Genomic DNA, 27,388 nt, shown 5'->3' with positions numbered 1-27,388 from the left:
TAGCATCTATCTGCAATATGCAGTTGCTAAGGAGGAAGCACTGTGCTAGTGGCAGCACATTGCTGGTGGAATCTGAGATTCCTGGCTTACAGAAATTGTGGTTGGTTACATAAGAATGTAGTAGTGATGAGCCTACAGACAGAAGATAATACTGGCTGCACGCTGTCCAAACAAACCATTATTATGTCATTCCTCCAATAGATTTCTTTTATTTGAGAAATAATAAAGAGGAGGAAGCTGAAGAGAACACAGAGATTCCAATAGGCAGCAAAAGAAAAACAATTGCTCAAATCACCTTCATTTACATAATATGCAGAAGACTAGATAGCTGTAGTGATTTTTTAAATATTGACTCTGACATTGTGAAGTAAGTAACAGTTACCATCTCAGCTGACAGCTGCTGCCTCTGTAACAATTTCTGAGATTCCATGATGCCTGCAATAGACAGCAATTTTGTGGGTGCTAGAGAAAGCACCAAGGAATTTCAAATAAAAACCTTTTTATTTTATTCACAAAGCATTTCTACTTATTATGACAGAGACAGTAACACAGTCAAAAGCTTGATCAGAGAAGTGGTGGCTGCATATTTATAAGGTCCGTAGCTCCTGTTTCCCAGTGGAATTTGTGTCGTTTCAGTCAGAAAATTGCCTCAAGACAAATGCAGTAGTAAATCGGAGAAATCATTTTCTGCCTGTTCTTTCACTGTAATGAGCCTGAATTGATAGGAACTGTGAGAAGACAGAGGTCATCATGAAATACTTACTTTAGTAGCATAAAATTATATTGATTGTTCCATGATAAAGCAGTCTTGACAGGAAAACAAATTTGAAAAACTCAGTGTCCCTATAACCTAAAAAGAGAAAGATTATTTTTCTTTGAAGTTAATGAAAAAACAACAACAACAACAAAAAAAAACCAAACAAAATTATGTCATCTATATGTTAAAATTTGTGAATGATAAACAGATTTCTGAAAGAACACATTAATTATATACATTTACATTCTGTGAGGTCATTAAAGCAAGATGCAAAAATTAATTGCTTTTCTCAATGCAAGATCTCCAAAATCCATATTGTAGATTTTACATAGATTATCTATAGATTATCTATCTATCTATCTATCTATCTATCTATCTATTTATCTATTTATTTATTTTTACATTTGACAGGGTATGCTCACTAATCATTGTCTATTATTGTCTTTTAATTAAGACAGTCTGGAAAAATAACATGAGGAATATAATCAATGTACTTTTTTCACTAGTGAGAGAGAATAGATTCCTGACTTAGGCAGATTAAATAGTGTGATGTCTTACACTGTACTCAAGGGTATCAAAGGTATCAAGGAAATCCAGCTTTTTCTTTAACATAAATAAGCCTGAAGTGTTCATATAGTGCTCTGATCATCTAATTACTTCTAACGAGGTAACTTCTTATACTGTTAAATAGAAGTCTTTTTTATCATTTGATTCTATACAAAATCTGCAGAATGACATTAAGCTTCACTAAAAGTTACTGGTGACAGTATTCTCCTCAGAAGGAGTAAGAGAAGCTTTTGTTGCCTACAAGAAGAAATACACTGTGGATAAAAATGAAATGAAATTAAATTAGATAAAATAATAATAATTTTTAAAAATCTTGAAAATTCATTATTGGGATATCCTTTCCACACCTACATGAGAAGCCAGTCTCCTCCTTATGCAGTTTCTGACGTCATGACTCATGTACTGTGGTATTAATTATAATGTGATTAAGAAAGATGTCATAACTGAGAACCATTGATAACCTTGAGATTTTTCTTTTTTTTTTTTTTTTTTTTTTTTTCCCTGAAAACTGAGGGAGGAATCTAAGTGTTCTACTTACAGTATACACATTTGATTTGCTACCTACAATATTAAAACTCATTGAAAATTGAAAACATTATATCTGTCCCATCAAATGACTATTTCTTAGTTTCTAATTTTATCTTCCAGCTTTTCTTACAGGAATAATACTGAGGAAATGCCAAAATGCAGAATTTATTGTAATTGAGCCTCACTATTTCAAATACAACTTTTTCAAGTACATATTAAAAACTGGAATGTGCCCTTGCAAAAATCACCTACATTCAAATGCAGATCAGTTCACCAGACCATGATATGTGGATTGTTTACACATAAATCCTCCACTGGCTCCACTGAGATTACTTTTTCAAAGCACAAACTTACTACTCAATAATAAAGTATTGTTCACCATGAATGAAAGGTTCAGAATGTTTATTGTGAAGATGTTTTTTATAATAAGAATGGAATATGAAGAAACTGAAAAACAAAATCAATTAAAATGTAATCTTCTCTTCCAAATATATTAGTCTTATTAGATTCTGGATATGTGACCTGTACTTCCCAGTTATTTCAAAGTGTTCTGTGTGTGTGTGTCATATTATAGTATTCTAGAGAGCCAGAAATTCACATTTTGCACATCATTTGTACCTTGATAAACAGTTTATCAAGTTAGAATAGTTAGAAGGTATTGGGAAGTTTCAAATAAAATAAAATAAAATAACAAAATAAAATAAAGATCTATTTCAGTGTTTATGTATCAAAGTTCTGTAATGTGCAGGGAAAAGTATACTTGTAGACTAGAAAGGAAGTGGCACATCCCTGTCAAATGTGTTATTTTTTTTGCTGTAAAGAAAAGAATGAAGGAGTTGAAGAGGTGATTAATTCCTCTTCTCAGTTACAGTCAATCATCATTTTAATTGCAGTAGTTAAGCATTTAGCTAACACAGGGCCTAAGCACCTGGCCTTTCAGAATACATAGCAGTGGAAGGCCAGTAGGTGAGGGAGATCTCAGTGAGTGCTCAGAGAGTGTTTAATACCTCAATGATGTTACATTTCTCCAGTTACTACTATATGCTAATAGTTTGTAATATTACTGTTCAGGAATACCACACTGATTTAAGGAAAAAACAAACAAACAAACAAAAAAGAAAGAAAGAAAGAAGTGGAAAGCATCATTAGCAATTTAGTTAGGTCTTTATTATTTTCTGTGTTTTTCCACAAGAGGCAGACTTTTGTGTTCATGCTCTTGCCAAAGCTTTTCTCTCTAGAGAAAGTATGCATTACACAAGAGTATCTGGGAAATTTGTCTGCTTTAAAGCCTCAATTGTACTATTTTCTGGGAAGACAGCCTGCACAAATATAAAGAAATGTCCTCTTGAACATAGATCTATGTTTTCTTATTGTTAATAATAAGATTTGAAATTTATCCATATTATTTATTTTTTTATAATATATTTCTTTTTAAACAAACATTCATGATGATATATCACTATTTTTCACAGCCTATGGCTTTTAAAAAAATTAAAAAAATCTTTGCCATTTTGTGGAATGTTAACATTTTTTAATTTCTTCTTTGGTGGGATGAGCTTTAGTACAAACAAACAAAGAAACTGCAACTCATGACCAAAGTCTGTCTATATGTAAAGCTCCTGTAAGTCATTTTAAAACTGATACTTTTGCAGTTGTTAGTCAGAAGTTTTCTTGTCAATAGCTCTTTTTTTTAGAAATATTTTTTAGAAATAATAATAATAATAATAATCTGTAGTACAATTAAGCAAGAACATTCACATGTTTCTGTAAACACATGAGAAACTGAACTTGATAGCAATGTATTTTCTTAAAATTTTGTTTTGGATACATTTTCTCAATGTTAGCTTTTCTCATATTTTACATAGAGTCAAGCTAGGAATGCCTAGAAAGCTTTAGATCATTTTGATGATGATCAGTCCCTAGTAAGTTATTGCTCAGTCTGTCATTGCCTGTAATTACAATATAGAAATAAGCAAACACAATAGATGATAACACTTACTGTCATGGAATAGAAAAACTAGAATGATTTTTGGAAGCACAGAGCATGAATGCTTCATAATGAAAATAAATTATTGTTATTATATTTACCTAAGACAGGAAGAATTCTGGCTTTGTTGTTGATGGAGAAGTCACTTTCAAAAATGTAGCAATAAAAGAAAGAGAGAATGCAGTACATGGAGATGATTTAGCAATTCAACTCAAAAGTCATTTTTAAACAAAATATTGGACAGTCATTAATAAATGTTTAACAAATACACATACATCATTTTCATACATTCTTCTCTCCACTACTACAAGTAAACACAGTGCTATATAACAGGGAATGCCTTTTATAAGTGCATTTCCCTGTAGCTAGTGGGATTCCCCAGAGGTCCATACTGTGTCTGGCCTTGTTTAACAGCTTAATCAGTGACACTGATGAAGGAATAAAGCATACTTTCAGCAAGTTTGTTGGTGATACAAAGCTGGGAGGAGTGCCTGACAAACCAGTATTCTGTGCTCCATTTCACTGAGACTGGGTCAGGCTGGAGAGTTTGGCAGAGAACCTTATGAGGTTCAACCAGGGCAAGTGTAGAGTCCTCATGGAGAGAAGTAATTGCACGCATCAGTGAGCCTTTGTTTTCAAGAAGGCCAATGTTATCCTTCAGTGCATTAAAAAAACATGGTCAGCAGGCTGAGGAAGATGATCCTTCCGCTCTGCTCTGCCCTAGTGAGGCTACATTTGGAGTACTGTGGCCAATTCTGGGCTCCCCAAATCAAGATTCATAGGAAACTTTTAGAGAGAGTCCAGTGGAGGGTCACGGATCATTAGGAGCCTAGAGCACTTCCCTTAAGAGGAAGGACAGAGAGACCTGGGACAGTTCAACCTGGAAAAAGGAAAACTAAAAGCTGATCTTCTAAACACACATATCTGAAGGGCAGGTATCAAGTTGATGAGATCAGACTCTCTGGTGGTGTTTTGCAACAGAACAAAGGGCAATGGGAAGAGACTGGAACAGAGAAAGTTCCATATGAACATGAGGAAAAACTTTATTCAGGGTGTGACAGAACACTGGAACGGGCTGCTCAGAGAGGCTGTGGAGTCTCCTTACCTGGAGATCTTTAAACCTGCCTCAATACATGCCTGTGCAACCTATGGCAGGCAACCTGCTTTAGCTGGAGGATTAATCCAGATGATCTCTGAAGTTTCTTTCCAGCTCATAAGATTATTTGATTTATAAGACTAACAAATAAATAGTATCAAAACTTAAAATCATACTTCGCTATATCTAATGATCACTTCTTGCGAATTCTCTAGTCATATAAAATATTCATCATCATGTCATACAGAAAATGATTAGTCTTTAACAAGCATTCTGCACATACAGTTTACCATAATAGCTATACATTTTTAATGGCTGTAGTCTTTGCTTGTTGTGCAAGGGGTCAGTCAGGCTCAGGCTCAAGAGTTTTTTGACTGCCTTCTCTATGAGTAGATATTCAGGACAAGTTGTCAAATGGAGATTTCTGGATTTTGTGTTTAAATACCATTTTAGAATACCTCCTGTTTTATCTAAGAGCAGGAAGAAATTATTCTTCTGAAATATTTGTCACTTGTGGCGATACCATGACCCATACTGAAGAGAAAGAATATATTTATTAAGCTAATGAACAAACAAATAAGCAAACAAAAAAGTAATGTCAAACCTTTCATTACTAAATATATTTAATTGTCTGGAAAATAATGGTATGGTAGATACAAATTTAGAATTGTCTGTACCAATATTCTTGCCAATTTTCTTTCTTACTCTATTTCTTAAACTTACTGAAAAGAATTACAGCCAAGAAGGAATTTTGTATTAAAAACTGGAAACTTGCTAGTGTCGAGGATAGTAGGTGAGAATACAAGAAATACTCTACTATGTCAAATCATTGTTGTCTCTGTCCCACAATTCTTGAAGAGATTCTGCATGGACTGAATACTTTAGTCAGCATATTTGCTTCATGATCTCATGAGAATTTTTGCATTAGGACCCTGAGTGATCCTGCTATGATCTTTTTCTAAACTTATGATCCATCAGTTTTTCTGATCTATATTTTGTATTTCAGGTACTGCTGCATTCTACAGTACAAGAGACAGTGAAATTATTTTTACCTTTACCGAATTTTGATACTATTCATAACTTGATTACAATGTTGACTTATTAGAAATAGTACACATTTTTTTTCCCCTGCATTTATTTTATAATGTATTTAAATTGAAGCTCATCTTCTATCTTTTTTTTTTCTTATTCAGTTTTATGATATCGTTAAGAAATTCCTCATCATCAGCATGACACTTAACTATCCAGCTGACCTTAGTGGTAATTGCGGAGTTGGAGATCTATTTATTTTGATCCCTTTCCCTGGTCATTAATGAGCAAGTTTTCAATGATTTATCATGTTTACCTACCCTGTTTTCAAGAGCAGACTAGAGAAAACATGGCTGTCTTGCCTCCAGCATGCATTTGTTCTGGATGTTCATTATTTTAGCACATGTTAAACATGTTAAAGTACTATAAGTAGTATTTTAAATTTGTAGGAAATATAATTCTGTGATAGCAAACATTATTTTTAATATTATTTAATTTTAACAGACTGATCAAAACATCAGACAGTTCCTCCGAGTACAAAAATTTGTTTTCTTAAAGGTTAATGACTAGCTTTCCCTATTCTAGTTGTTAGCAGCCTGTTGCTTAACAAAAAGGTAAGGGTAAGGGTAAGGGTAAGGGTAAGGGTAAGGGTAAGGGTAAGGGTAAGGGTAAGGGTAAGGGTAAGGGTAAGGAAGGGAAGGGAAGGGAAGGGAAGGGAAGGGAAGGGAAGGGAAGGGAAGGGAAGGGAAGGGAAGGGAAGGGAAGGGAAGGGAAGGGAAGGGAAGGGAAGGGAAGGGAAGGGAAGGGAAGGGAAGGGAAGGGAAGGGAAGGGAAGGGAAGGGAAGGGAAGGGAAGGGAAGGGGACAAAGGGAAGGTTGTTTTTTCTTATTTTGTTTTTATGCACAAAATACTTTCTGCTGCAAGCATATTATTTCACCTGTGTGAGTACTACAGAAATCTGATAGATGTGATTTCTACACTCAGTGAGTCATTAATCTACAGGTGTGACATAACTGGATCAATTATGGTACTTTTCTTTTTTCTTTTTTTAATCTATTTTTGCGTGTGACTAAAATTCTACTTTGGAGTATAAAAATAATGAACCGCAGTCCATGGAGTGGCAGCATGGAGCATGTGAATCATTGAACAGATACTACACGTGATCTTAGCCAAAAGGCTGAGAAGCAATGTGAATTCCGCATCAGAGAAAAATTGCAAGACACAGTGCTCACAGCATAAAGTGATAGGCACTGTCTTTTGGGTAAAGAAAGAGGAGATTCTTTTTGATATCTTGGAACCCAGATGTAAAGGACGGAACTGTTTTTCTTATATTGTCTCAAAGCTTGCTTCCTGAGGCCTTTCTGGTGATAAGACTCTGACTGGCAACTGCTAACTATCTAGGAGAATGAATGGTGGGTGTTGTTGTGCCACAGTACCTCTGCTTATGATTGCAAAGATAAGCAGAAGCAGGACTAGCAGTCTTCTTCAGGGGTGCTGCTCGAAGGAGCTGACCACTGCAGAAGGCGATAATGCTTGTGTCTGGCAACAGAGACCCCCCTCCTTGCTGGCTTATCTGTTGGGCCAGGAATGTCACACCAAACTAAGGAGAAAAACAACCCCACAGAAACGGGGGATAAAAGGCCCTCGCTAAACTGGGGACTTTGGAGACAAACTCCCAAAGACACCTTTGACAGAGAATTCCCTGAGGGGAAAACCTCATTGGAAGAACCCCCAAGTCTGGCTTGCTGTGGAGCTCCCTGTCTGTCTCCCATCCCCTGTGGTGATCAGACGAGTTCCTGAGATCAGTGGACCTACTGTGTACCTCGCTGGACCCACGGTGGTGACTATCTCTTTCGCTCTCTGCAAAGACTCCTTGCTTATATTTCCTACTTTTCCTATCGCCTACCTTCCCTTCCCCATCTCCCTAAAAACATCTTGGACTTTAATAAACTGGTTGGACCAACATTTGAACCGTTGCTTATTAATCTCACGCCAGGTATATACACATATCAAAGAACCTTGCCTCCCTCCTGTAAATTGGAGTGAGACACCAGACAAATCATTAACTCTGATCACTACATCACAAAGATGACAAGCTGAAGGCTCGTACATATAGAGTAAGGCCAGAGAAGAAGACAAATTTACTCTTGCAATGCCACGTGCATAATATACAAAAATGCATAGCTAATAGTGGGGACTGTGTTGCAACACTGAATTCCATAGCTGAGATTTTTTTATATCAAATACTGCAGTTATGTGTTCCGATTTTATAAATATTTGACATCATGACATCATGCAGCAAGTAGTACTGGAAGACAGCTCTGGGGAACTAAAATTCCTGGGTACTAGATCCCAGCATTCTTGGCTACTCTCATGTGGGTTCCAGCTCTCAGAGATGAAGATATAGTGGCAAGAGACACACTACAAGTCTTAGTAGTTTCCAGTACTCTCCATGTCATTCTCGGTAAAAGGAATAGACACAGTAACAGGAAAGAATGGTCTCTTCCATTTCCGGGTACCATGGTGAGCTGCAGGGTTAGAAACCCTTTCTCCTATTTATTACTCTAAACTCACTTTTATATAATATTACCTTACCTTCTTTTACCATTTGTATTAAACTAGTTATCTGTCCTTATTTCAGTCAGATTGTCTCCATTTGTTTGTTCTGAAAAGTGGGAAAGGAAAGGAAAAGAGGCCAGGAAGGTCTCTGTCACTCATGATAATGTCAACCAAATTGCAACATTATGCTTTTTGTATCTGTTATAGTTTCCATGGAAATAAACAGGAGCCTATGTAGATAGGCTATGTCCATAGATCTTAAAGGAAATGTCTAAGCGCTTTCCAGATTTTTACTTCAATTTCTGATTTATTTTGCTTTTTTTTTTTATTAACCATTCTTAATTTTAAAAGTTTTTATGAGTTTTTTCTTAATTTATCCTTTCCATTAATTACATTACTATCCCCTGTCAATGTCAGAAATCAGACAATGAAAGTACCGCATCAATACCAACAGACAAGTTCTCTGAGAGTTCAAATTTGTACCATAGTTTCAAACTGAGAGAGATTTCTACAAAATAATTCAGCCCACTAGTAATTTAAAACTTACCTATCTGTAAATCAAATTATATTTCTTCTTGTAGTTTGGCATACTCTTTAATACTTTAAGCAAATAGGAGTTTGAAATTTGCATTTCTTTTAGAAGCCTATCAAAACAAAGTTTTTTGTTGTTTTTTTTTTTTAATTAAAGCAATATAACATAAATAATAATATAAATAATGATAATATAAATAATAGTGGCAGTTTACAGAACATATCGGTAACTGTAACCTGATATTATTAAACTGTATATTTATACAGGTTGTTTAGCTCTAAAATCATATGCAGCACTCTAAAAACAGTGAACATTTTGCTGCTAGAGCACTGAAACTTGTGAAATCTGATTATCCGTGTCCTTACATCTCTCCCGACACCAGTAAGCTTGCATTACTGCACACAGATACTATAATATCTCCCCCCAGGATAATTTCAATTTCTTTTGCTTTTTTACTGAGTTACTTTAATAGCCTATAAATAACATACAGGCAAGCAACATTACAGTTATTTGGCTATTATAAATAAATCACATGCTTTTCACAGCTGAGATTCACAAGGACCAATAGTTCAGTCTGAACTTTGAAATAAATGTACTGTCTAAAATAACCTTTTACAATGCAGTAGCATAGAGCTTTTATAAATCTATATTGAGATAAAAAATACAATAACTTTTTTTTTCTTCATATTTTCAGAATACTTACAGGATTAATATAGCCTCAGTTTAGTGAGACTTCATTAAAGTTTGCATTGCTCTATGAAACTGATAATTCTGCACAGAGAAATTTTGGGGTAAGTTTTTCTTTTATACTACAAAAATAATGGTTCAGTATTCCTTTTTGCTAGTTCATGATCAGGGTTTAGTTTCTAATAAAAAACAAGTAAAATGTATTGCAAAATAATTCTTCAGTTATTTTATGTGTGTGTACAAATGTGTATATGCAGATATATGTATACAGACATATCAACATGTGGGAACAGTAGTTCTGAAAATACAATATTGTTATATTATTAAAAGTAAGATTTCAGTATTTTTTTAGTTTATACATTGTCTGTTTTTGAAAGAAAGTTATGTCAAATACACAGTATATTATCATATAAATGACAGATGGATATCTATAATCCTCTATTAAAAAAAAAAATAAAAAATTAAATGTAGTAGGAAAACACACAGGAATATCCATACCATGTTATAAAGTAAAAAAATTCTTATACGTTTTCTTTGTGCTGAAATGATTCAGACTATTTTTGTAACCAAGAGAATCTCATGTGTATACAAAAACACATGGTAATATAGGGCCAAACAACACTATGAAGAAAAAAAAAAAAAAAGCCAGGAAAAAAAAAAAAAAAAAAAAGCCAGGGAAAAACAAAGCAAAACAAACAAACAAAAAAAAATAAACAAAAAAGCCTTACATTGTAGTAGCTGATATCATGGACATAGCTACCATTTCTACAATAAAAATATTAAAAAATTTAAAAAATCTGAATGCCAAGTACATGTTTTTCATGTCTCCTGTGTGTTTCTCTTCTCTTGTAGTGCTCACAAATTACAAATGTTTTCTGAAGTAGTGAATTATGCATGTATACTTTCTTTAACTATATGATATATTTTATATGCAGCCCAAGGCAACTTCTCTTCACTCAATCAGGCCATGGCCAGCCAAAAGATTGGACATCTGCATATTAGGCAATATGTGTCATTATTATTTCTAAGCACAAGAGCAGTAAAATGTGCATGTAAGGTGCAAAAGTGATGATTTATCATTACACTTCAGTTACACAAACACATTTGACTATTAGACAGGAATCTGTAAAACAATTTTAAATACTGAAACTTCATCTATCCCTTATTGCTTATTTGACTTTTAGTCATATCCATAAATAAAGTAGGTGTTCATGTCTGAATTCTGGGAAAATAAGCACATGGTTTAGTCTACTTTTTCCAACGCAGCCTTTCAAGTAAAAAATGGCACAGAAATATATTAGTGGGTGAAAAAGCCTAATTTGTCACAAGCAGGGACATAAAAGTTTGCAGCAAAAACTTATGGCATTTATGGACAATCACACTTTTCAGTAGATTATAGCTATTATTATCCTATTGTTATTCGGTTATCATGGTGAGTGTGAGAGGACTGTGTAGAATATGAAACATTCTGAAACTTTTTTTTTCTTAATGGTGGAGTAACAAAATGAGCAAATGACACCAGTAAACAGACGGTATCAATTTTAAGTGTCTCTAAGGATCATATATATTTCAAAAGCCATTCATCTGTCCTCTCAACAGAAAGAAATCAGCAGTTCTAAGTAAAGATTTATCTTATCCTACAGCATGTCTGAAATTGATCCGATAAACGTTTCCAAGATCTACAATTTTTTCTCCATTTGTTATAAAGAGAGTATATTGTCTCAAGAGAATCAATTGTCTCAAGAATTGACATCTCTATATAAAACTGTTCTATTGTCATAATACGATCTTAATTGTGAAAATTTAAAACTATCAGTTTATTATTGTCTTTAAATAAAGCAAATGATTTGACCTTTAAAGTTTTCTGCGATGCTAATCAAGAGATAGGCAATAATACTTAAGTGGAGATGATAAAAGCTTAATAATAACATTGCATAAAATAGCAGAAATGTCTCATGACTCTTTAAGTGGAAATGGAAAAAAAAACAAAAAACCTCTCAGTGTGTTTGTTAACATTAACTGTAATGTTGTTGATTTAAAATTTTTGGTCTTTTTACTTTGTTTAAAATTACTGGAACAATTAAACATCATGGAAATACTTGAGGAGCGAATAATTTTGAATGTAGAAGCACATGCTTAAACTAGCCAAGTAGGTTTTGTTTTTTTCTTTGTTTCGTTTTGTTTGCTTGTTTAATTAAATTGTTTTTCTTCATTTGATGGTGGAAAAGGAGTCTGGATTACCTTATATGTACTTAGAAAGTATGAAGTTAAATTATCTCAATTTCTTGTTCTCTCAAGCTACTTATAAATGACTATAAAATGAAGGACAAAAAGTTTTGTTTTAGAGGTGAGCAGTTTTACTCACTGAAGATCCTACTATTTGCTGAGTTCTTATCTGGTAAAGTTGAACCTTGTAGCAAAACTGGAAAGAAATTTATGGCAGAAAGATTTCTCTCTTCTTCACTGCTAATCCACAACAGCTGAGTAGACAGTTTATAAATGGTACTGATCCTTGAAAACCTGGTTTGGTAAAGTAGTAGTTTCAGAACCAGAGCAGGCTAGGGTTGACCAGAAAAAGAATTAAAAACACTTAGTGTCTAATAGATGTTTATTGTTTAGAAGGACTGAACTCTTCTATGTTGGCTACAGTAGCAAGTAGAACAATCTAAGGATCAGTCCGGGCTCTGAAAGTAGTGCTGCAGCACACTTTACATGCTTATTACTAAGCTCTCTTTTCCCCAGGCAGCAGAACTGCTTTGCTTTTATTGTCCATAGGAATCACTCATTAGCTCAAGCACAATTCTAGTCTGTGTTTAGTCATTGCTTGAAGATGGCTAGTTGAAAGGTATCAACACTATGTCAGAGCCTGTCTTAAAAGTTCTCAAGAGCATAAACTTCAGTGTATTCACCTAGCCTGTTTTTCAGTCTTCCTGCTAGTGTAGAATCTAAAGATTCCCATTTGTTTAGTTTCTGGTAGGCAAATATATAAGAATTATCTTTCATCGAGTCATTAGCTCTCTTCCCTTTTCTTCTGTGTAGACAAGGACTTCTTGTTCTTTAATCTGTGATATTTATTTTTTAATCTGCAATAATGTATAGTTTGAAATACATAACCATTGCACTACTCTACCTTTCTTCATCCTAAGACTCACCTTTATCAGTATATAGTATAATATTGACTAAGTAAGTTTTCCTTGTACAAACCAGAGAGAGTTCTTTCATCATACTCTTTCCTCAGGGTTGCTGAAGGTATTATCCTGCAGGCTGTATGTGCTTGTTCATTATGGTCATCTATTTCAAGAAAACATAGCTAGAAATTTACTGTACATAAATGAACCGATTTCTACAGAAGACTCCTTTCTAATGAACAAATCGCTGTCCCTGGCAAGGATACTAAATTTATGAATATTCTAGAATCTACTTATACTGCATGTTATTTGTCAAGAGTACTGAAATGGCTTTTATTAATCGAGTCTAAAATATTTTTCTTGAAAACTAAAGTGATAGATAATTTTACTTTATTTTATTTCCAAATTTTTAGACTATGTTTGCAGATAATGAGCACTTTTATTCTCTGTTATTAATCCTAAACTACTTCTCTAAATATAGGGCACTGGACACTTTTCTGCAATCAGTCAGTGGAGTCTGTGAGTCTAATTATGGGTTTACCTCAGGAAAAATCTTTTTCATCCTGTAATGATACGTGATTTTACCTCCTGAGGTCTGTTGTTGAGTCCTAGTGTTGGTTAGTATCACTAAATATCAAAGTTCTGAAACTAAATCCCAAAGAGTAAAAGGTAGATTGTGATGTGTTGGACACATTCCTGTTTGAAAAATAAAAAATAAAGAAGAAGAAAAGTGTAAAATAAACACAAAATGTGATGTGCATGTGTGTATGTGTTTGTGTGCATGTGCACTTGGACATAAGTATATGCATATCAACATCAGTATATGAGGCCGTAAATTAATATTCAATATGAATTTATGAATTACTTGATAAGTCAATTGCAGCAGTGCCATTTGAAGCTTATTATCTATTACTGGTGAATATAGATGGTACACCAAAATTTTTTTATTAATGTAAAAGTTTCCTTTATTTAGAGGGAATCTAGCATTTGCATATTAATAATGTCAATACAGAACATGAAAAATGTTTTACTAGGGAACTCTAAGTAACACAAAACACAACTCAACAATTAAAGCCAATTTATATTCTGAGAGTTAAACCAACATGTATACAAAATATAATTACCTTTTTTAAAAATTAAGAGCAAATTTAATGAGCACCCTCTGGAGCATGGCATGGTGTTTTACTGAGCAATCAAGAAGGCATTTCGATATTCTACTGTAAATAACTATATCATTGCAGTTATTTTCTAGATTTATTGTGATCTGTAACACACAGAGTTTTCTTGTTATGAATAGAATCACAAGGATGTAAATTAATTGAAAAAACTGCTAATTTGAGATTTAATGTATGTGCACACACAGATGTCCTAAGTTGACTGGAAGCTAGCAAATGGGATGCCCATCTACAAGAAGAGCTAGGAGAATGATCTGTGGAATTTCATGCCTGTCAGCGTGACTTCAGTGCTGATTAAGTTCATGGAGCAGATCATCTTGAGTGTAGTTTCACAGGGATTACAAAGTGCTGTATCGGAGGAATAATGCCATGCATGTGTTGAGTGGCATCCAGATTTTGATTCTGGAGAGCAGCTTTGCAGAAAAGGATTGATTTGCAGACCTAAGGATTGATACCAAACTGGAACATGAACTAACCATGCACACTTGCCACAATGATGAGGCTGACCTAGAGTATTGTGTCTGACACCAGAATTGCCAGTAAAAAAGAAATATGGACATACTGGAAAGAGTCCATCAAAGGGCCATAGAAATGATTAACAGACTGGAGAAGATGCAGAGGAGAGAGCCAGGCTCTTTTCAGTGGTTCCCAGTACTAGAACGAGAGATAATGGACGCAAAATCAAACTGTGGAAATTCCATCTGAACTCCAGGAAGCAATTCATTACTGTACAGGTGACTGAGCACTAGAACAGTTTAACCAGAGAGGCTGTAGAGCATTCCTCCTTTGAGATCTTCAAAAGCTGACCATGGAACATTGTCTAAGGGATACAAGGAGTTGGGAGGGCACAGAACCAAGAAGCTGACCTAAACTACCTGAGGGGATATTGTATATCATACAACATTGTGTGAAAAAACAGCGGGAAACAGTGCAAGGGTAACTTTTTGCGGACTGTTTGGGCATTGTTTGGAAGGTGGTGAGTGTGTTGTTCATCACATGCTTTGTAAATACGTATTATATTATCATTAATACTAATATTTTCATTTTCTGTCTTAGTAAACGGTGTTCGAACTCAGCCCATGAGTTCTAATCTGTTGTTTTTGTCCCAGTTCTTTCCCAATCCCAATAGGAGGAAGGAGTAAGCAAATGACTGTGTGGCATTTAGCTGATTGCTGGGTTAAAACACTTTTTTTTTTTTCTTTTCTTTTTTTTCCTTCTATAAATGCTCTTTGTGTTTGTGTGTACTTTGAGGAATTTGAGTAGCAAGAGGTAGACTGAAAATGAATGCCTTGTCTTGGTGAGAAATAACCTACTTAGCAATATAAATCTATGTGGCACAGAAAGCAATATATTCATCCAATTAAATTCATAGTGTTTTTAGTGTCATTATATATAGATTTTTAAAAGATGTGTACTTCATTTTGGTGCTCTGAAATGTGTTTTGTGAGCCAATGCAGGTATAAGGTAAATAGGAATGACGTGAGAAGCATTATCCTATGATCTATTGCATTGTTGTATATGACATGAAAATAGGCTGGGGAGCCTATTATGAATGTTATACTACTTGAATCCATGATAATGAGATAACTCAGAAAATCCTGTATTTCAAATATTAGCCTCTGTCAAGTGACTTTTTTTCCCTATGAAATTTAGTAATACTATGTATGACAATAATTTGACATAAAGTTACAAATCACAGTTAATGATAGTTTGGAGGGAAGTTATTTTTGTACTTTAGACTCAGAGTTACTCAGAATTATACATACCCTAATCTAAACAGTTGTACTGATGTTGTAGTTTAAAAGTATGAAATATAAAAGTTGCCGATTGTGTGGTAGGAACATTTTTTCTTCAAGTTCACATGTCTTTAGAAGTCTTTATTTCACTAATCCAAAGATTAGCTGTAACATTCGTGACTAGAGCAATTTGAACTCTATTCAGAGTTAGGGGGGCAGACTATTGCCCCCCTGTCACAGACAGAGATTGATCTAGATAGCTCCATGAGGTGCTGTCACCAGGGAGCAGAGATCAGTGCTGCCCCTCTTCCCATTGTGAGGAGTTCTAAGCCACCATGTGTCCTCACCTCAGCATCCTGCAGTCTGGGCTGATCAAAGTAAATGACCCTAGCCACATTTTCTAGGCACTTCACCCTTTTTGTTGCCCTGCTTTGGATGCTTTCTAGTAGCTTTTATGTTCTTACTGTAGTGCTCAACACAGCCCCCACTTCTAGAAGAGAAGCCAGATGAGCACAACGGGACAATTCCTTCCCTCAGCTGGCAGAACTTTGCACGATGCACCTCAGGGTGCCACTGTCCCTTTTGGCTGGCAGGACAAACTGCTGACTCATATGCAACTTGCCATGGATCAGAACCTTCAGATCCCATGTCCAGATCCCAGAGGTCTCAGGTGCAGATCTGGCACTTGTTCTGTTAAATTTCAAGTGGTTTCTGTTTGTTTAGCCTTCTAATTTGACAAGATCTCTCTGCAAGGCCACTCCAACCTCAAGGGAGTCTATAGCTACTCCCAATTTAGTGTTGCCTTCAAACCTACTGAATATACCTTCAAGTCCCTTAATGAAGTCACTTATGAAAGCATTTAGAGAACTGTCCCTAAAATTGAGGCCTTGGGAAGCCAAGTAGTGATGAGCCAGAGCATAATGTAACTCTGAGCCTAATCTGTCATTCAGTTGTTCACTCATTGCTTTATGATTTTGTAGATAAAGTTGTTTTGATTTAACTTTATAAATTACACATATATGTGTGTGAATTAGGTTGATGTGATTAATTCAGCACTGATGTATTCAGAACAGAAATTCCTCACCCAAACTAATTTGGTCACAAGAACACAATGACATTTCCTCCTCTTGTGGAGACTACTTAGTAAACATAAGCCTGATAGAAATCAGTGCTAATGCTGCCTGGACCAGAAGTAGATTACAGTAGCTGACAGCTCTTTTTCCCTAATGATTTATTTGTTTGTACTAGTGCTTTCTATAAAATTAAGGATTGCCTACAGACCAAACCATTAAGATCTCCAAATCCTTTTATTTTTTATCTGTAAGTATTAAAGAGTGTATGGGAGTATGAATGCAAATTGTATTTCCAGTGCCTACTTCTAATACAGATAAATAATACATATATAGATGCACTGGATGTCCAGAGAGGTTTTGGATGCCCCATCCCTGGAGCTATTCAAGGCTGGATGTGTCTTTGGGTATCCTGGTCTAGTACTTGGCAACCCTGCCCATGGCAGGGGGGTAGAAACTAGAAAATCTTTAAGGTTGTTTTACACCCAGGCCATTCTATGATTCTATGATTCTCCTGAATTTCTCTTCTCTCCAGGAATATGTCCCATGGGATTATTGTTGTCAATGAACATGGTGAATTCCATTGGCTAAATTAAAGATTTTAGCTAGCTACAACTAAGATCAGCTTCCTTGATAATAACTGTCATTGTCAAAATAGCAACAGCCTGCACCTACTTTTCCTTGGAAACTGCTTTTGAGCTGGGGCTGTACTGCTTGCTTATGCCTGTGTGTAGTGGTTTAACACAAGTAGGTAGCTAAGCAACACCGTGCCATTTTCTCATTCCCCTTCCTCAGAAGTATAGGGGGAGAAAATATTATTTTTTAAAAAAAAGGGAAAAAAATAAAGGTTATTGTTTGAAGTAAGGAAACAGAGAACAATCATGTAGTTTTTTGTCTGTTCATAATAGACTGGAGTAGTAAGAAATAAGAATACACTAAGAATACCTTAATTCCATCTATCTTCTACTAAGCAATAGAGGGGAATGGAAATGAGGGCGGTGGTCAGTCCATAACACTTCTGTACTACTGCTTGTTCATCCTTACTCTCTTCTCCAGCTCCAGCATGGTGTCCCTCTCGTCAGATGCAGTCCTTTCCAAGCTCATCCTACATAAGTTTCCCACAGGCTGCGTTTCTTCAAGAACTGCTCCAAGAAGCGTCTGTACCTGGGCATCCATCCCTCACAAGCAGACTGTTCTCTTGCACGTCACCATGACAGGAGGCAACATCTGACAGATCTCCAGAGAGTAGCTCCTGTAGGCTACTCTCCAGGGGTTGCAATCTCTTTTTAGGCTATATCCATTGTCCATTAGGTACGGTGTGATTAGCATTATTCATTTTTCATCTTTGACAAGCAGTGGGTCCCTTTGAAAGATGACTGTCTCTCATTTAACTACTCTGGACTACTCACAGAGTTCACTTCTGAAGCTCCCCTGGTAACAGAACTTTGCAACATAAAGCCAGTACACTGTGTGATATCACAGTCATGATGTGCCCTAATATTTAAAAGCAAATACCTGAACTGGCTGATATTTACAAGGTTGTGGTCCTGCTTTTCCCCTGAAGACTTCTCTCCAGATCCTGAATGCCATCTTCATGGTCACTGCAGCCAAGGCTGCACCCAATATACTAGTCCAGGCATTCTCGTCAAGATTCAAAATACCTAATCTCCTGAAACAAGTGAATTAGTAAATATTCCTTCCCTTCTTCAGCAAAATTAAAAAAAAAAAAAAAAATAGAAAAAATAAAATAAAATAAATGCTGCTTAGGATGTAATTACAGAAGCACTGAATTCTTTAATTCTGACATCTTTTTGGATGCTAAGGTATCTTTTAATTAACAAGTAGTGCTTCACAGGTAAAAAAGGCTGAAGGAGGTTATAAATTACATCCATGAATAAACTACATGGTTAAATGTAAGTAATTATTTACTTCCTTAGGGTAGAGAGCATGGCATCATGCAAAATGCAGTGCATTCATGATACCTCCAACATTCCTTTTTTAAGCATTGTAACTGGTGGCTAGCTGGATCACATTTTCATTTACAAGGGTTTTTATCCTAAAAACAACTCAGCAGGCAAATTACTGAGATCCTTAATCTTTTCTATATTCTTCTGTCTTACAATCCAATTTAAGTACTCTTAAGCAAATGGTATGTCTCAGTTTCATACACTGTTGGTCATATCACATCTTTCTAGTCTCAGATTACCACACATCCAGTAACATTTCATGTGCATGTTCTGCCTTCTGAAGAATGCCTCTATGAACATTTTAAAGAGGTTGAGAAGATATAGAGATATATGATAGAGGTGCCTTCTGTCAAATTATAGAACGAGTGACTGAGTCAAATTTCCGCTAAGAATAAAAAATTTTCACTCTTAGAGCTTGGTTCTACTGATTTATGACAATATAAGTGGAAGATTCCCTTCAAAATCTGTGGTTTACTTTGAATTACATGTCTTACTGAAAATGGAAACTTATAATACAGTCAACCATTACTAGTTGCATGACACTGTGAAGGACAAGAATGACTTCAGAAAAATTGTTTCTGCCAAGAAAGATTTAAAAATTTGATATCCTCAAAAGAATGAAAAGTCAGAAAACAGAAGAAATAAAATATGTAGAGGAGGCCAAAATGAGTGCTATTATGTATAGTGACAAGAAAGGCATCAGACAGTAGATCTATAATGATGATGAAAATCTAGGGATTAGGTATAAAGGAATGGGAATATCTATTCTTAAGTCGTAAAAACAGTATGAGAGGAACAGCAGACACTTTGCCATAGGAGGACTTAAGTCTATAGGAATGATGTAATAGACAATACTATAAATCCTTTCAATTAATCAGGGGATCAAATTTTGTCAGATAGTGTCAGATTCAGCTGCTGACTAGAGTTAAAAGGTTGTACTCAGATAAGACACTAGTATTCCAGAGAAGGTAAATGAAATCTTTGGTTTGGTTTCTGCTGTCAAATAAAACACCTTTAGTAGACCTTTGGACAGAAGCTTTTCGAGCACATCTCAAACTGAAGAAAATATTGAACAGATTATAGTGCAAAAACCCAAAATGATTGCTATCAAATTGCCAGGGCTACACATAGTATCCAGAGAAGAATGTTTTAAAAGTTCATATATAAAATACTTAATGGCTACTGAAAACCTTCACACTTCTCTGCTACGTGAATTTCAGAGAGTAGCAAGTATGATATGCATCTTCAAAAAGAATATATAGATCTATATGTAGATCTGGAAAACAGTGAACCTGGAATTGTGTAATTGCCTGCAAAAATAGTCGTATATTTTAAAAGAGAAGATTAGAATGACTGAAGTCATTGTTGAACACTACTTGAAAGAATGTTCTCTTTTTCATGTTACATTGTGGTGAATGGAACTGTGTTATCTCCTTTTATTTCATATTTCAAGACCCTAATCCTAATTTTTCATTCTAAATTCTAAACAGTATGTATCTGGAAGAATTATTTAATTATTTGAGGTTATATTATTTACTGACTACTTATTTATTAAATCATCAACTGAAGCATTACAGGAATATTCTGTATGGCCAGACTCCTAATAATTTCTAACTATTCCATTTTTTCCCTTCTTTTCTTCTTTCAATGAGAGCCCTTTAATTTCAACACAAGCTAAGAAAGCTATCAGTAACAATAAAGCACATAAAGACAATTCCTATGTTCTGTCAGTATAAATTAATCTGTCTCTTCTGCAATCATCTGGAACCTACATTTCCTGCAATGCTTATGGTATAACTATCACTGTCAATTTTTATTTTTTTGTACATAATTTCCTTGTGTTAATTCTTCTTCCACCTGTATTTTCCTGAATAATAATGGAATTGAACTTAAAATAGAAAAAGTACCTTTTAGAGTTAGGAAAGTAGGGAAATACAGTTGCCATCAAATTTCTTTAATCATCTTCAAACATCTTCATCAGCGACCTTGATGAGGGGATAGTGACCACCCTCAGCAAGTTTGCTGATGACACGAAGTTGGGAGGATTGGCTGACATGCCTGAAGGCTGTGCTGCCATTCAGTGAGACCCGGACAGGCTGGAGAGCTGGGCAGTAAGAAACCGGATGAGGTTTAACAAAAGCAAGCGCAGAGTCTTGCATCTGGGTAGAAATAATTGCATGCACCAGTACAGGCTGGGGGTAGACCTGCTGGAGAGGAGCTCTGCTGAGAGGGACCTGGGCATCCTGGTGGATGACAGATTAACCATGAGCCAGCAGTGTGCCCTTGTAGCCAAAAAAGCCAATGGCATACTGGGGTGTATTAAAAAGAGCGTGTCCAGCAGGTGGAGGGAGGTGATCCTCCCCCTCTACTCTGCCCTGGTGAGGCCTCATCTGGAATACTGTGTCCAGTTCTGGGCTCCCCAGTACAAAAAAGACAGGGATCTCTTGGAAAGAGTCCAGCGGAGGGCCACTAAGATGGTGAAGGGCCTGGAGCATCTCCCCTATGAGGAGAGACTTAGGGAACTGGGTCTGTTTAGCCTTGAGAAAAGAAGGCTGAGAGGGGATTTGATCCAGGTTTATAAATACCTGAGGTGTGGGAGCCATAGTGGTGAGTCTGGTCTCTTTTCAGTAGTGCATGGGGATAGGACTAGGGGTAATGGGATGAAAGTACAGCATAGGAAGTTCCGCACGAATGTGCGGAAGAACTTCTTTACAGTGAGGGTGATGGAGCACTGGAACAGGCTGCCCAGGGAGGTGGAGACTCCTTTTCTGGAGATATTTAAGACCCGCCTGGACGCCTTCCTGTGTGACATGGTGTAGGGAGCCTGCTTTGGCAGGGGGTTTGGACTCGATGATCTCTAGAGGTCCCTTCCAACCCCTAAAATTCTGTGATTCTGTGATTCTGTGATTCTATGGAGGATTAAGTAAGCAACCTCTCTATATGTGACTGATACTGAAAAACTGATTTGAATTTTTTTCTAGCTAGTACACAACTGCATATATGCATATGATTTATTACATTTCTTGTAAACTGGGTAGTACTTCACAGGGTGAAGCAACATTTTAAGCAAAACATATAATAAGAGGTTTGAACCATAAAAAATAATAATACCACATTGTTGCTCTGGTGTAAAAAAAGTAGCATAATATTTTGATGATATAACATTTAAAATATATTTTAATACAACTTTCCAAGCATTTGGCTAGAATTATATTAACTTAACCAAAGACATAAAAACTACATGTTTCACAGCTTAGAAATATTATATAAAAGTGATAGAATAAAACACAGAATTTTCTTATTATCATTTGATTATTTCGTAGAATCAGTTATAACATTCTCACCTATACATTTGAGAGTTATGGGTTCAAAAGACAGACTATTTGGTGGATAATAAACTGGTTGGAAAGTCATAGCCAGAGGGTTCTGATTAACAGCTTTAAGTCTAGGTGAAGGCCAGTCAAAAGCAGTGTCTGCCAAGGGTCCAACCTGGGACTGGTATTCTTTAACATCTTTATCAGTGACATAGGCTATAGGATTTAATGCATACTCAGTAATTTTGCAGATGACATCAAACTGAATTGTCATGGTTTTATGGTCATAGGTATTCCACATCATAACAACATGTAGTGCACTAAGAATTAAAGTGTTAATGCCCCAGTTCCGTATATCAAATAGTAGAAACTACATTCCCCAGAAGACTGTTTGCTATACTGATATTACTCCTGAACACGGGGGAATGTATATAAGGCGTTGTTGGGTCACCTGACGGTCTCTTAACTTTATTTGGCAATCCTCCCTGCTGCTCGACTTGACTGTCAACGTCTACATCTCAGCATTAGCATAAGGCCTTCTTTTTTCAGACAATCTCCATTTCATTATATCTGATATCAATCCCAATTCTAATTATATTGTATTATACTGTCTTACTGTCTTATCTTTTTCTTTTTTCTTTTTTTATTTTTTTCTGATACTCTATTTAGTAAATAAGTTAATTTCTTATCACATTGTTGCCTTTTTTTTTTTTTTTTTTCCCAAATAATTTGGCGTCCTTTGTTTTCCTATCTTCAGAGTCACAGATTCTGGGAAATCCCTCCACCCGCTCATCATGGAACTGGGCCAAACCAGCCTGTTGACATGAGTGTTGCAGTTGACACAACGGAAAGAAAGGATACCGTCCAGAGTGGCCTGGACAGTCTTGAAAATTGGGCCCACGTGGTTCTAATAAATTTCAACAATGTTGAGTGCAAGGTGTTGTCCTTGGGTCAAAGCAATCCCAGGTATCCCAGACTACAAGAAGAACTCACTGTGCACAGTCTGCTGAGGAGCTGGGTGTCCTGTTGGATGAAAAACTTAACGCAAGCCTGCAGTGAGCTCTCATGGACCAGAAAGCCAACAGTATCCTAGGATACATCAAAAGAGAGATGGACAGCAGGGCAAACTTGGTGTTTTTTTTCCCCTCTGCCTTAGTAAGGCCACATCTGAAGTACTGTGTCCAGATCTGAGGTCTCCAACTTAGGAAAGGTGTGGAGATTTTGGAGATATTTCTGTGTTAAGGCAATTTTATTTCTAATGAGAGATAGTTAGAGGTTTATTTAAATCTGAAGCAAGATGGCTTTTGTTTTGTTTGCTTATTCAGTTGATTGTTTTGTATACAAAATAACTGTGGATTATATTATCTATAAAATATTATCTATACAAAATTCTTCTTTTTATTTCTGCTTAGCTTTTGACACATTTAGTATCACAGTAATAAATCAGACATTTGTCAAAATAATGAAACATGAATAATCAAAAGGTAAATGCCTTTTAAAAGTGTCTGTGCACAGTGCTATAAGGATAAGAACAAGCAGAAAGTTGAAAAATTGTTGTTAAATTATGATGGTCGTGATCATCAGTGAAAAGTGAATCTTGGGGAGAAGATTCCTATAATTGTGACGTCAGTAGAAATTAGTACAGTCTATATAAAAGAAGTGTGGAGTGGTGTAGTTATAGACCAAATCAAAACTGTTAACCATCCTAGCAAGCTACAAATTTGAAGCAGTAAGTGACAGGGCAAATTTCTATGATGTGGGGTACAAAGAAAGGAGGAGAAAGTAATGACAGAGTGTGACTGATGTAGATAAGGGAAGAAGGGAAGGAAGTAAAAGAAAACAAGGTCAATTCAAGCTAACTCTTACATGGCCAAAAAAAAAAAAAAAAAAAAAAAAAAAAAAAAAAAAAAGATATTTCTGATAATACAAAATGAATAAACATTTGTTGTAGAGCACATACAGGAAGTCAGGAAGATGAAAGAAATCCTAATGTTATATTTTTGTAAAATTAGATTATATAAATCTTTAGTGTACATATTCAGCACTAAATGAATCAATAAAAATGAAAATATGCAAATACATGAGCATTAAAAATAACTCAATTTCGATTAAAAAAAAAACAACAGAAAACAAACAAACAAAAAAAAGAAAGTATTCCTCTAAATGCAGGCTATATATAAAATTAAATTACTATTCAAGATTCTGTTGCATTAAAATTTGTAATTTGTTATAATGTTTCCAGTGGTCAATCAGCTTGGGAAATGCAATTGTTATGTCAGGCATTCTTAACAGTTGCCTACGGAGTGAATGATAAAACTTCCCAAGAATAGTACTGACTTCAATAGCTTTGAAGAAATGAAATCTGGTTCATTTTACAGTTAGCTTGTTAACTTGTACTTCTTATATGCAGTTCTTTTTCCTATTCCTTGCCCTTGCCCTTCTTTTCCATGTATCTATTTATCTTTCTCTTTCTCTCTCTCTCTCTCTTTTTTTTTTTTTTTTTCCCCTTTACAAGTCATCTTTTTCAAACTGGATGAAATGCAATAGAATTTTGGTATTTAAGATTTGAACAAGAAAATCATGCATAGCTGAACTCAGTGTAATAATATTACCTTATAAGAAATACTGTCTCCTTTCAGAAAGAAAAAAAAAAATGTATTTAGTATATTATCTACCTTTATGCAAGCTCATGTCTGCTGTAATACTGTGAACAGCTGTAAATATAGATTATATGGTTATAAATTCTGTACTTTTGCCAAAATTATTTAGATAAGACAGTAAAGAGAATCTCATATACTTAGATTCTAATTGAAATTGAAAAGAAGCAGTAAGAAAGGTGTTGAAGTGGAAATAGTGACTATTCTTTTTAGAAAGAAAAATGTTTATACCCAAAAGTATTTTCCAAAAAAAATATGATCTAGGTATGCTGACATTGCCAGCAAAAATTTGCATGTAGATACATTCAATCATATTCAGGACTGAAACACTTAAAATTATTTCAGAGTTGTTTTGAATACTATGTAAACTGTAAAATCATTTATGACAGTATAATTGAACAAAGTATGCTTATTATCTAAGAAACTAAAAATAGTCTTAGGGTGGACTAAAATAATTAGATGCATTAACTTGTCAATAGTTATTTTGAAGAGAAGAACATAAAATAGAACATAAAAAGGTTTGGATTATCCAGACCATTTAGCAGCCAATCTTTCTGCAAGAGCTTCAGAATTTCCCGTCTTTAAATTAAAACCTTTAAGGTACCTGCCTGGTTTCATGATTGACAGGCTTGGTCCTGTCAGACACTTTTGAGAGCTGCTTCTACTGCCCATTGACTTAATTTTTGAATTTTTTATTTATGTTAGTTATTGTCTTTCATTATACCTACTTTTCAGTCATATGTTGAATACATGAAACAACACACAGATTTTTACTTTCAGACTCATAGGTGATTACAAGATAAAAGTGTGCTCTGACTTGCATCTACTTCATCTTCTTTTCCACTCAGTTTCCCAAATAATATAAATATATGGTCTGGGAAAAAAACAAAAGGACAAATAATTGATCTAAGGATAAGAATTTATGGAACATTTACATTTCATAAAGGTGATTGTAAAAGACGTTTATTTTCAATATAAAGGCAAGTGATGTTTGAACTAAACTCAATGAAAAGAGGGGACCTGGGACAATTCACTGTACTTATTTAAAGTCAGTTTTTCATCTGCTAAGTGAAGGAACTCAGACCCTCAGAAAATCCAGTGAAATGCTTTTAAAACAACAGAAAATTGTAAACATGCAATGTAATGATAGCAGGAGGTTTTTAAATAGATTTTGCAGCTGTGGGACATGGTCACCATGTCCTAAAGTTAAGTTTAAATGATTATGCCAGCAAAATTCCTTTATAGAATTACAGAATTTGACAATTAAATCTATGTATGGATCTGGAAAAAATCAAAACAAAACAAAACAAAAAAACCAACTGAATTTTGGTAATTATGTTTTATTGACACAAACTTTAATTTTAAGAATGGTATATTCTCTGGTATTAATTTTTCATTTTCCCTGTTTCTAGCTGCTATTTCCTCTTGTTACAGTAAAACATTGTTTTATTTACCTCTGTTTACAAAAATAAGTACATCAGGTTGAATCTTTGTCTATTTGACAATGTCCATGGCGTATCAACAGGTATATCTTCTTGGTCATGTCTGATTATCAGTTGAGCATGTTCAATAGAGTTAATACAGTTTCCAGTGCTTCAACCACTCACTCTCCAAACAAAAACAAACAAAAAACAAAACACAAAAACAAACAAACAAAAAAAGCAACCCCCCAAAACAACATGTCTAGAAAGACTTCTATTCCAATAATGAATTGATGTTACTGGTTTTATTTCTATTAGACTGGCATGTGAAACTTTCCCACTCATTGAATGCTAAAATCATTTATATGAATATAAAGTAGTCTGAAGTATACTACAATTGAAGGAAAATATTTCAATCTGTATTTGTCATCCATCTTTTGAATTATTAAGTGATGTTTATATAAGCACTATTTGTAGTTTTGTAGTTTTACATTATATTTACTCTGACTCCTAGGAATGAGCAACTCCAAAACATTTGGGCCAAAAATATTCAGAAGCCCAATTGTTGGTTCAAAGATCTTTCTCCATCAGGGACAGGAGAACAGTTTGCTTCTGGAAAAGAGCATGCAGTCTCACTTTATCCAGGAGACTAATTCATGGAATCATAGAATCATAGAATCACTCAGGTTGGAAAAGTCTCAGCATTTCAGACTTGCCTGGTGACAACTGGACTACCTGATCTTCTTCAGTGCTTCTGAATCTTACTGCGACTCACTGACTCCACTTCCAGATTTGACCATACAATTATCTCATCAGTAGGAACTTGGATGGTGATCTGGACTATGCTCAATAGGGCAGCATCCTTACCCTGTTTGGGTGTTACAGCATGGAGCTGTATTCCTGCCAGCCATATTATCACCCACAGTTACCCTGCTTTTGCTGATATATGTTATATGATATATGTGACATTCAGGACGCACAATTTTATGTTTTAAGACTGAAAATGTTGTTTTCATGAGATGATGGCTAGCAATCAGAATTATTACTGTAAAATATTGAATGGACTTAGGAGAGTGAAAAATATATTTAGAGAAAATAAGGGTGTGTGAAGGATGCATGGATAGATTGACTGATAGATCAAATTTAACTGACTGTATAAGAACTGAGAAACTTGCAAC

At 35.1% G+C, this 27,388-nt stretch overlaps 1 pseudogene; it reads right to left on the bottom strand.

Moving 5' to 3' along the window:
* Positions 1-7,034: 7,034 nt before the first annotated feature.
* Positions 7,035-7,153, bottom strand: LOC116652833 (U2 spliceosomal RNA; annotated as a pseudogene).
* Between the last annotated feature and the right edge of the window lie 20,235 nt (positions 7,154-27,388).

The sequence above is a fragment of the Coturnix japonica genome, chromosome 1 (genome assembly GCF_054131305.1).
Source record: "Coturnix japonica strain WE chromosome 1, WE-NBRP24, whole genome shotgun sequence".
Classification (NCBI taxonomy): domain Eukaryota; kingdom Metazoa; phylum Chordata; class Aves; order Galliformes; family Phasianidae; genus Coturnix; species Coturnix japonica.
This window is presented reverse-complemented; position numbering and strand designations above follow the sequence as displayed.